This window comes from Dendronephthya gigantea, unplaced genomic scaffold (genome assembly GCF_004324835.1).
Source record: "Dendronephthya gigantea isolate DGI-Jeju-01 unplaced genomic scaffold, DenGig_1.0 000018F, whole genome shotgun sequence".
Lineage (NCBI taxonomy): Eukaryota > Metazoa > Cnidaria > Anthozoa > Malacalcyonacea > Nephtheidae > Dendronephthya > Dendronephthya gigantea.
The window spans coordinates 2267643-2279817 of record NW_021163028.1 but is presented as its reverse complement, the minus strand read 5'-3'; positions in this window follow the sequence as shown (position 1 = coordinate 2279817).

Genomic DNA, 12175 nt, shown 5'->3' with positions numbered 1-12175 from the left:
GGTACTCGAAGCTTGTTGACGTTGTTTTATATGGTGTAAAAAATATTAAATCGTTGTTTGTCATCTACACATTTGTTTGCCAACTATGCCCCAGTAGGCTATGCTAGATTTGGAGTTCGCACGAGAATGCATCTCAGTTATAACTTCTCAAAAAAGTTACAAAGCCACTTTACTTAAAAATCAAATCTATATGACCTTGGGAAAAGGTTGAAGAACAATATATTAGTGCATGCAAGCGAACACACTGCAGAGACTACTTAGATGATCAGTTTCTACTTGTGGATAATATGCATATGTTCGCAGTTGATCCACCACTCATTTGAAGCTTCAGCGATGTACATGCAAGAACGAGCCGTTCAACATTGCAGGAACATTATCCGTACTATCTGTCAGAACGGCCACTGCTAGTCGGGGCATAGCAAGAGGAAAAAGCATTTGCTTACCCTGAGCAAGTTAAAGACGAAGTTGAAAAAATATTATCTCGCCTTTTATACAACGAATCCTTCGTTCAGTCTGAACGTCGATGATAACGTTGACAACATTGTGTGACAACTGATAGTATGCCCTGTCGTGAGCGAAACAGTAGAGAACAAGTAAAACTCAAGCTCACTTGCTTACCTTCACGCGCTTCGATATCGTGACTTGACGGCACTTCGATCGATCTCCAATTAATCGATTGCTTGTACGGCGAGGTTGTTCACAATGGTAATCCCAACACTTCGTCAGCCGCAATCCAACACGCGAAATCGACCCGTGAGTACAAAAGTTTCAACAGTTCCCTATTTCGATAATTCTTATCACATTAGCCGTTGAGTGGCGTTCTTAGAACCTTACAAGATTACGAAGCAACTGGAAGCTTTAGGTTGCGTAGTTTGAGATTCGAAAATCCACTTAGGATATACCAATCGATTTTGTGTGATCAGTTAACTAAGCTTAGAACAGCTTAAACGCCTAGCCTGACACTGCGTCCATTAAACACGGAGTGTCGCAACAGAATTGACAGTACAACTAATCACGTCAACTCTAAAACAGTACGCGCAAATTTTGTGAGTTGCGCGCGTTATGTTAATTCCTGATTAGCTCCGGCGAGCAACTGACTTCTATGTGTGCCTTGTCTCGGCTCTGAAGATTGTTTTTCACTTGATGGAATGTCTTATACTCCTGGCTCTCCGATCACGTCAGTGCCAAAAGAATCCTTGTGCAAAATTCCGGTTTCGCAGATTATGCTAATGTTTGTACAAATTCAATGTGCGGCTTTTAACGCGGTCTCTCCGAGTTCGGTTCAAATACTAAGTATATACTGTTAGTCTGGCAACGTCAGAGCTAAAACAGTACGCGCAAACGGCTGTATTCCCCGTACACTGGCGGACGCACTTGGCTAATTATGCTAATATCCAGGTCCTCGCACCAAACCGATTCCCCTTGACTTTCTCTCCTTGAGTATTGTGTATACTTTAAAGGATGTTAAACGGCTAATCTAGCAGCTGAATTCAAACGCGTTTAACCACCAGCGTGTAACTAGCGTGATGTACAACGACTCTAATGAGTCGGTCATATGCTCGACCGATAATAAATGCATGCCACGGTTAATCGAAGCGCACAGTGGGCCCGACTATGATTGGCAATGTTCGGGTCTTGTTCACAGTTGGAGGACGCGGTTGCCGTAGCGCTTATTGACATGCGTTCGTTTACAAAATTAGCGCAAAAACCCAACTGTTCGACGCAATGTTTACACACGAAACACGACGCAAATTGTGTAAATTTGAAAACTAGGCCAAGCTGCTCGCCCAGGTCGCGCACAATCTCGGGGTTCGCAACAAAATCCAGCGCACGGCGGTGCGTATTTTGCGTTCAAGGGAACCGCGAAGCTAGAACGCGGCGCTTTTGATCGAGGTAAATCATCGAGCGGAAGCTAGGGGGGAGGATCGAGACGCAAATTTTTTCAGGCTGGACCCTAAACTACGGCCAAATGTCGATTCGAATGCGAAATCACCCATTTTTAGCTCGTTTTTAACCCCAATAACCCAAAACATTTGGGGATTTCAAAAATGTTGCTCGGACTCTTTTTAAACTTGTAAAAACCATCCGAACCGCTTCGAACATGAAATTTTACTAAAGAACATGTTCGGCTTGCCGCGACTATGTGCCCATTCCAACACATTCTTTGAATTTATTTAAACGCCAAGGCTTGCGAAACCGACTCAGTATTTTCAAAACCGTCCAGTTGAACTTTTGGAATGCATTTAACACGTTTACGAAACCTTCATGTTGTATTATTAACCTTTTTCACCACATTTTCCAAACTGGAACGCTCAAGTAGCGGACGTTTAAAAATGCCTCACAATTTGCGGTTTAAGTAGAAATACTGGGTAGATTTTTCAGGGCTCATGAGATGTTGTTTTCAAAAATACAAGTCTACATTTGTTGTGTGGTTTTCGGACATATAATAGCATTCGGACATCGCGATAAGGTCGCATTCTTGAATTTATTTTTACCTCGAAGGCTTTTGAAAATTGCCGAATGAGTTTCGTGGCACCCGGCTGAGCTTCAAAGGATTTAACTAATCGCTTTAATGGAAGTATTTTGACAAGCCATACCTAGTGTACATTGTACTTTAGTGGTTTAAATACTCGGAAACGCTTAACAAAAACCTTTAAGAGTGCTCATTAACATGTGCAGATTCACACTATACCATTAACCCCTTGCTTTGTCGATTTGCGAGAAAAAAGTATCACAGGATCATAACATGACACTGACAATGCGAAGATATAAGCACTGCACAATTTAACAATTTGGTCAAATTATACTGCCTATTATATAGGCAATTGCTCGGGGGGATCTCTGAGGAGAGCCTCTTTAGCGATTGAGTATCGCGATTTTCGTGCACATAACAATTCAACCAGTTGTCTACTGACACATGAACTTTCTTTATCATAAAACAGATAGTTTCAGCTCGCTGATATTCTTCGCCTGAAGATCGCACTAACAAATTCTTGCTTGTGCATAAGTACTTGGAAAAGACTCAAAATACTTAAACGGTTCGAGTGCTGACGAGTGACGAAGGGAGTAGACGGTCATGAGACAATAGGATGGCCAAACACCGGCCTTCGGTATTCCCTCTCCAGAGATTTTTAAGCCCCGTTTACACTACACTCAATTCATTTGCACGGCACGGCTAAAATGGGAATCCGTGCCCAATTTTATTAGTGCTCAGGCTACCAAAACAAAGGCCGAGCACGGATGAAATGGGCACGCGTACCCATTTGAGCCGTGCCGTTCTAATCAATCGAGTGTAGTGTGCTTTAGTATATGAAACTTAACGGTGCTTTAGTATATGAAACTTATGAAACGTATGAAAATCTTAAATTCGAATTGCTCGCTTGACACGTACCTAATCGCGGGTACTGAGGAATATCAAAGCCGGCAAACATGCAAATGATACAATCGTATATACTTATTTAAAAACGTTTCACAATTAATATGCTGACAAGGCCGGCATTGCCTTACATGCAATTGTACTTCGTTAGCCGATACAGACAACGCTCGAAGCACGCCGCCATTTACAAGTGTGTCGTATTAACATGATTTTTGCTCTTAAAATCCGCAACAGCGCGCGGTTGCCTAATATATTTATTATCAGCCAACTCTCTTATCTGTTAAAGTATAATTGCCATTAATTTACGCGTAAAGTACACAAACCAATGTTTTTCCAAACAAACGCACGATAACATTTCGCGTTCGTTGTTTTTCGTCAGGCTGATCGCGGACGCGTCGCTATTCGTTCGACGCGCATTTTTGCATAATACGCGCAAACGTTAGGGCTAGGCATCTCGTCAGAAAAGACATTGTTTTAACGTGACGTGTTATAAATCTAATATTAAAGAAGCAAAGCTGTCTGTTGCGTTCGTCGGGCGAATAATCGAGTCGATGCGAAGATTTCATGTCGCTGTTCGAGGTAGTTTTGCAAAAGTTCTGAGACGGTATCGACGGCATTCCGAAGACAGCCACAATGAATAGCTTTGCCAGTTCCATGCAGCACATTGTTTTATCCGGCTTCACCATCAACAAGGGGTCATAGTCTTATTGATCCGTGTCACGAAGAGGGAAAAAAATCGAAACTTGAAATAAAAAACGAACTATAACTTTAATAATTGACATGCACTAGATTGTTCTATCGATTCCAAACAGTTCTGCCCAAGTGGTCTGGCATAGGATTCGTCTCTTTTTTTACAGTTTTGACTACAATGAAATCTATGTCAAATGTATTTATAGCTGCTATGGCTCACTCTATCATTTCTAGACTGTTCCGAGAGGACGACGGAGAATCATCGCTAATTGATTCTATGATATGGTGAAGAAAAAACCACGAGACCCAAGTTGCACTGGATGGTTCTTTAGGGCCGATTAAACGAATTCTCTCACGAACATTAGGCTACCAGAGACAGAAAGAATTTCTGTTCTCACAAATGCAAGGTAATTTCCGATGCATCAAGATTCTACGGCATTCTACAGCTACAAGGGTCCTTGTAGAGTACATATTTCTCTATGCTATAGTCATCTATTTACGCAGAGTGGACTTGTTAACAACAGTGAAAATAGCTACCAATTATATGTTCATAGCTTTATTGAATTGTAACGGCAGACGCTGTAATTGCATTGCGAGTTACGATGATTGAAGCATTTTTTTGGAGTGTTGTAGCTACTTGTTTAAATAATAATGAAATTTAAAAGCATCCATTTTCTCGATAATACGTTGATGAAACCTTTGCCCTTGCTACTCATGCAGTCTTGCATAAAGTAAGTTTATGTCATAACTTCACTTAGGTTTAAAAAAATATCAATATTTTATACTCCGGAAGTTTCTTTCGAGAGGTGCTCAGCTATATACTTCGGTTACGTCGTTACGATATAACGTTCGACTTTGTTGGTTTTCAACTGTGAAAATCCTTTACTTTCTCATCATCATGATTCATAATATACGCGAAAACGGCGAAGTAGTAAGTATATTAGTGCCTAGTGCCGGCGGTGACGTGAGAAAATGGCGTGATTCTATGATTTCTATCAATGTACTGCTTTCCATTCGAATTCCGTTACATCTGTATCGCACTCCAGTGGTAGGCACGATAGGCACGGCACTTAATATTTTTATTGCACTACTTTAAAACACAGGTATTTCTTTAAACCGTCAAGGTAAGAGATGTAAAGCCTATAACGTAAACAAACGCTCTTGTTTAAATTATGAACGGCCAATACATATCCCTAAATGGTGACGTATAGACTGCTTAAATGAAATCCTATTTAGATTCGCTTCTACGATATCGGAGTTCAGATGTTCATCGCTTCAAATTCATGTTCAGAAAACACTGAAAGATGCGAACTATCTTTAAAATACTCGCACCCACCGTTGTTATGAGAAGAATCGAAGAACGGATTCATTCATCCATAAGACTAAGTTTAAGTAATTTTTTTAAGCAACAAAAATCGAGTAGAATCTTAACTAGGGTGAAATTAAAGTGAAATTCTGGGAAGAGATTCGCACAGCGGTTAGCCGTTGCCCTTCCGACTTCATGTAACGTGAACGGAACAGAGATATTAATACGAACACATTCAGATCCGCTTTGCCTTCGGTATTTATGCATAAAAACAACAATGTATATATAGACTTGCGAGGCAGCAAATCGGCGTACATCGTCACCCGGTATGCAAGTAACGCAGCGAAGCTCCGAACCCTGAGTTACAAAGAAGTCGGCCGTTTTTTATTTTGGCGCGTGGATGTTGCTAGAAAAGACATTGTTCCAACACATAATACAACCTCTTCATAATGTGAACTTAAACTAGTCTTGCTCGGTAGAAACCCAACGGGGGGAGGGAAAGATATTTTACGAAATAGGAAGAGAATTTAATAGCTTGTGGATAAGGAGGTTAAGGCCAGATTCCCGTGGCGAGTTAATCCGAATTTGTTGCGTGCCATAATCCCTTACATCCGGATCTTGGGAGCACGATGATGTTTCGCTAAGGAATTTCGACCATTCACTGCCGGTGGTTTTGACACGTCGCTGAACGGTTGGGCTCTAGAAATACGTTTAAACCATTTCAAACCTTTCGCTATTACGCTATAGTTTCCGAATTTCATTAAACGCGATTGACCTTGTTCGGGCTGTGAACCAGCGGCCTCTGAGCGCAACCTTTTACTGGAGTGATCGGAGGGTCAGTGACTGCGATTTAAAAACAACAGCGAGAGATCGCGTAGCATATATAGCCTGAGCTGTTCTTAATTGAGAGAGGGGGTTGTATGTTCATAGATTATTGAGCATATATATGTGTTTACGCCGGGTCACATACCCTATCGGTTTCTAAATCACCAGCCGGGCATATCCTGAATGCCACCCACCCTAGGAAATGACCATAAGTATATGGTGGTAGTGAAATAATTCTATCATTGTGTATTATACGAGTATGCAATTATAAAAATGTTAGCAAAAAAGAGTTTAGCCAAAACTGTACATTGACATTGAACTCGTGCTTTACATAAGTCGCTGCCAATAAGAGTTCAGTCTGTCATATAGCTTTGCCTTGCCCCCCGTTGTGAGAACAATTTAGAATGATACAGAACCATAAATTCACGAAGAACCATCCAGCGTGTGTAAACTTAATTTTGCTTGGTTTCCTTTGGCGGCGAGACCTCCGCTGGGACCGATTCACCACAAACAATGACGCAACGAGGATTGAACTGCAATACAGGCTTTGCTCAACCGCAAGAGCTTATAGCATACGGCTGCATGCCAACTTTTGGCTAACTCGTTGATAACCAGTCAACTATAGTACGGACTAATAACGTCTGGAACGGTCTAGAGAGAGAAAATTAACACCTTTCGACCATGTTTTCCCTGAGACTGAGTGGCTCTCGCGATATTAGTCCAGGTTGTTCTTTTCTCTGTCAACACCAGCGAGATGAAGGAAATCTCCAAGAAAAGGCTTATTATCATAACAATAGAGTTGATGTTCTTGGGCATAAATGTGTTTTAGGCCCTCCTCAGAACACATTTCAACCCTCACATACTAACTTTAAAGGGCAATTTTTGTATAAAAAATTAGTATGCAATGGGTAAACACTTTAGTCATTCTTCTGATTGGCTTAGATTCTATCAGCGGGCTAAAATATATTTCAGCACGGCAAATTTATCATTTTTTGCCCGCAAAATACACCGCAATGCCAGCCAAAGTTAATATAATAAGGCCTATTTATTATAATTGAAAAATCATTCTCACGAGAACGGGACGAAAACAGCACAACTGCACAATGAAACATATATATTTAGTTTAGTTGCAGAGTGTTGTATAAAACTATGCTCCAGTAATAGCCGACTAAAGGTCTGTTCACACAATCCAATTTTGTTGGACCCAACTCATTTCTTATGGATGTTTTATAGTCTGTTGGCTTGTAATGTTTATGAGCAGCAAATCCACTGAAGCCAATGCACTATTGCTTCATCAATTGCCGACTATATTCCATACGCCAGAAGTGAATTGGATCCAACAAAATTTATCAGTGCAAGCTAGTTTACTTATTGGGGGCAAGTCACCATGCAAACTTACAAGAATATTATTCCCTTGTGTATTGTTTAGAACCCAACGGGAAATACTCAAGCAGTGCGATAAATTGTTTCAAAAAACAATCCCTTAAACGCACGCTCGAACCTACATCAGCGTGAGGGCAGGAAATTTGATTTTCTGTTTGGATTTCTTTCTATTTTGACAGGACGTCAACGACAGCCTAAACGCTTAAAATAGTACAGATGTTTTGCGAGCATATTTATCGAGCTTGCGTTGTGATTCTCTCTCGAGTCTCGTGTGGTGGAGAAATAAATTCCGTGGGCTTTTGAATGAAGACTCTCACTTGCCAATTTGAAGTACTCGTAGAGTTTCTGAGTTCACCAGAACGGTCCTGGCAGTTCCACCTTTAAAAAAATCTATCGCTAGGAAGAATAGCAATCTTTTATCCATTCTTTCCAAAAAAAAATTCCCCACGCAAATTCTGGGAGTCCTGGGCCGGTTTTTCGAAAGGGACGTTATCCACTTGATAGTGAATATTTCAAAGTTTAAAAACTCATTCACCCTTTGCCTTTGGAATAGCCAAGTTTGAAATTCACAATCTTAAGTATAATAATAATAATAATAATAATAATAATAATTGATAATTTGATACATGTAGCTTCATATGGCTTTTTAAAAGCATTTTCATCACGGTTGAAAAAATGTGCAAAACGTATTCACCATTCAAATAACATGCCATTTTAAAGAAATCGATTCTTTTGACAAGTGGGGTAAAACATTCCGCCATATTTTGCTCATTTATTCCTAACACGCATAACCTTTGACAGCGCTTAGAGAACAAATCTCTTAGGCATCTTAATTTTGCCGTAAGATAACATAATTCGAATAAAAATATAAAAACATCTTTTCAAGTGTAACAATATCATGTAAAGTCGAATTACTGCGAATGATTGCTCATCCTCATTATAAATCGAATTAGTTTACATTAGCCAAGGAGCGATATAGACATTAGTGCATAGCTATAGTGCAGATTTCCTCCTGCATAAACGGGTTGGGTACTGCGGAAATGAATGCCCACGCGATCATAAACACTTAAAAGAGATCTAAATGGATTAATTCAGTGAAGAAATGACGTGGTCTCGTGACCAGGAAATCGCCTTCTCCTCGGTGGCAACTCTTACCGCTGTTTTACGATTAAAATCCAAGCAACAAGTTCGGTTTTGGTGAGAAAACTACCCTGAGACGTTTATCTTAGTGTCTGTATAAACAACATTAACTTCCATTGCGGAAGCAAATACACACGCGAGCATACGTTTTACTGATAAAAGCAATTCTCGCAGCATTGAGCGTAGCCAAGACCATATTTATTTGGGGACCTATAGAACAATTAAAATCGGTGTCCCAAGAGGCTATTTACATAAAAAAGAATCTTCATGAACTTGTATTGTTACTTTTTCTTAAAGAAAATGGTTTTTGGTTTTGGGAGTGCCTAATCAATACAGTTGTTGTAAATTGTATGCTATATATATAAGCATAAAAGATATGCTATATAGATATATATTTCTTACTTTGTATACATAAACATAGCTAAATTTATAAAATCAGCTTCGATAAGCTGGTTATAACCGGGTTAGTGCAGGAAAGATTTTAAAACGATTTGGCTGGTATATGAGCAATGACGTATACCATCCGTTTGACCCGGCGGGATAAAGCACCTTTCGAGTACGAGAAATTAATACATATATATTTATATATATTTGCATTTACCTCTATTCTCATATAAAACTGTAATTAGATTAGCAAATGAATTTTTTTAAAAGATTAACGCAGATCACAAAACAAGGGGGATTTCCACAAAATCGTCGAAGTTGACACGACATCTAAAACCAGTTCCAGGAACATCTTCGGACGTTACCAAAGTTCAAAAATCTTGCAAATAGTTAAACTTCTAGTTGTTTACATGGAAAGCAATTTTGGGTTGTGTTAATATAGTTTTTCAAACTGAAATCCAAACAGTGCGTGCATACATGGAATACCATGCAGGTTGACACAAAGTTTTCGGGGTGGGAACATAAACAAATGGATACCTGCATGAGGTTGGCCGAACGAAAATGTCGTCCCATTCTTTGGGGGGCAGAAAAATCCTTATTGAAAATTCTATTATCATTACATTTTAGAAGAGATTAAGTTTGATAATGAGAACGTATACATATATATATACTTCCAGTTGGCTTGCGCTTATAGACCCTGCCTCGCAATCTGATGTAAAAATGTTAAGCATACAAACTATACAATTTCCTGCGTCCGATCTTCCATATAACAGAGCCTATAGTTTTTGTGTCCGTTCAGGCTAATTAGTTTAGTATAAAAAAAGATGTTTGAAAGAGCTTATCCAAACAATGTCCGATGGATGAGTTGACTCGCGCTAAAACTATAAGAAATCCTTGAATTCCGGTGGACGATTTAAAAATATGACGTAAAATTGATAAAAAATAATTCCCATAATAGCAGCTCACATATCGCACTTCCTAACTGCCAATTTCCCATCCCTTTTGTAAGGTTTTAATAGGTTTATAGATAAAAAAAAGTCCTAGAAGATTTATGCAGCAATTGACGTGCCGTCTTTGGCCTCGAGCTGAAAAAGCAGTTAAAATTTCGATATATACAAGAAAATGAAAAAATATATAGTAAAATTGTCATAACACAAGGGAAAATACAATATAGTATAAACCAAACAGGATGTACGATATGGAAAAACCAATTTATGTCGGTGAAACAAGCACGAAAAAATGCTTCCATGTTTACCTGATTTCAATTACACAAAAACCTTTTATTTCATTTGAACTTGGATATTGCACGCAAAAAGAGGGGATAATCTCTGAACAAGTTTAATCCGAAAATTATCGAAAGCCCATATATTGGATGGAGGTATTTCATGATCAGTGACAAGAGAGATTGTAAAAAAAAGTTGAAAGAAATGAAACCGATCATATACAAACAATCATAAAGATACAACTTTTTAAACACGCGTGTTTGGAATTTCATGCGATTTAAAATATCATTTTGAATTTTCCAAACCTAGTTATGTTGATTGGGTTACATTAAGCTATAGCGACATTGGACGGTTGGTTAGGATGATTTCTACACGTGAATATAACGGGAACGTTTCTTAAAGAATGAAAAGTATAATCGTTGTGAGATTCAACCTAAAATTTACAGTGAACTCCATAACCTTTATAAATAAAAAGCCCCACAAGACGCATGCACAGCAATATAGTTTGTAGTTTTCTGATTCAGTAAAAGAGGGATTCCATCTTTCTGCGGAAATGAATGCTTACAAGAGCTTATAAGCGTATTACATACGTATATGTATGCATGATTTAATGACCCTCGTCAAAAGGCAAGTATTATAACAGGATTAATCAGTTAATATGCACTGAAGGACTTATACTGACCCGAAAGAAACTATAATTTAAGTCGTTGTTATGCTCTCATTGGCTGAGACTTATAAGTTCACGTTTAATGTAATTTATCATATTCCCAATGCAGCGTAGCTAGTCGTTGATTGTTTTCTATAAAAAGCACGCAAAAAATCCATATTCTTAAAATTGTCAGCTTTCAATTGTTGTTCGACGTTTTGAATATCGATGAAAACAATTATTCAATTCGGATTTTCTATGATAGTGCGATTTTGGCTATAGCCTATATATGCTTGTTGTCCGACAAATCCGAGACAACGATGGTTCTCTTTGAACATGAACTTTCAATCCGACATAGGCGCGATTGAATTTTGGCCTGTCGTTGCGTGAGTGTGTTATAATTTAATTATGCGGAAACTAAGACGTTTCACATAACTGAATACAACAGCTCTTAATGCGTCCTTGCGTTGGCTCTCATACCTTGGCAATTTCCCATCCTCACCGAGCTTAATAAGTTTACATTGTTGTTTAATTAATTGCATTTAGTTTATTGCATAATCAAGGTGTCTCATAGTGTAGAAGAATCTGCAATCCAATTTAAAGTGCATATTAAGCACTCAATTCTACTTGTAGGTACTTTGCGGTGGAAGATTCTGGCAAGAAACTGGAAAGCATGCCGCTTACACGCGACCAAGCGTATGGTCGCGAAATGATGTCACCGAAATGACTTCTGGTGGGAGAGTAGAGGAATGACATTGTCACCCAGCCCCCCCCCCCCACAAGGCTACAAACCATGCGCTGTAATTAACAGTCCTTTTGAATACAGGCTAGTTTCCACTCAGATCTCCTTTGGATCGGAACGGACAGGAAAATTTCCTTTGTCGGTGTGTTCTCAGGTGGCGTTTATACAAAGGAAACTTTCCTGTCCTGTCCGATTAAAAGGAGAATCTTCCTGTGTGGAAACTAGCCTTAACATGCAGTCCTCTTACTATGACGCAATACACCAGCGACGGATTCACATTTTGCCTGACTAATGCCTGACATTTTGAACCATACTGCAGGACTTTTTAGAGGGATACGTGATTTGGTATATTCAACCTTATCAAAGTCGAACATACCATATTCCGGTGGTATATTTAACCTTACCAAGGTCCTCAGTTACCATGCAAGGTCGAAAATATACCATCTTCCGGGCATAACCA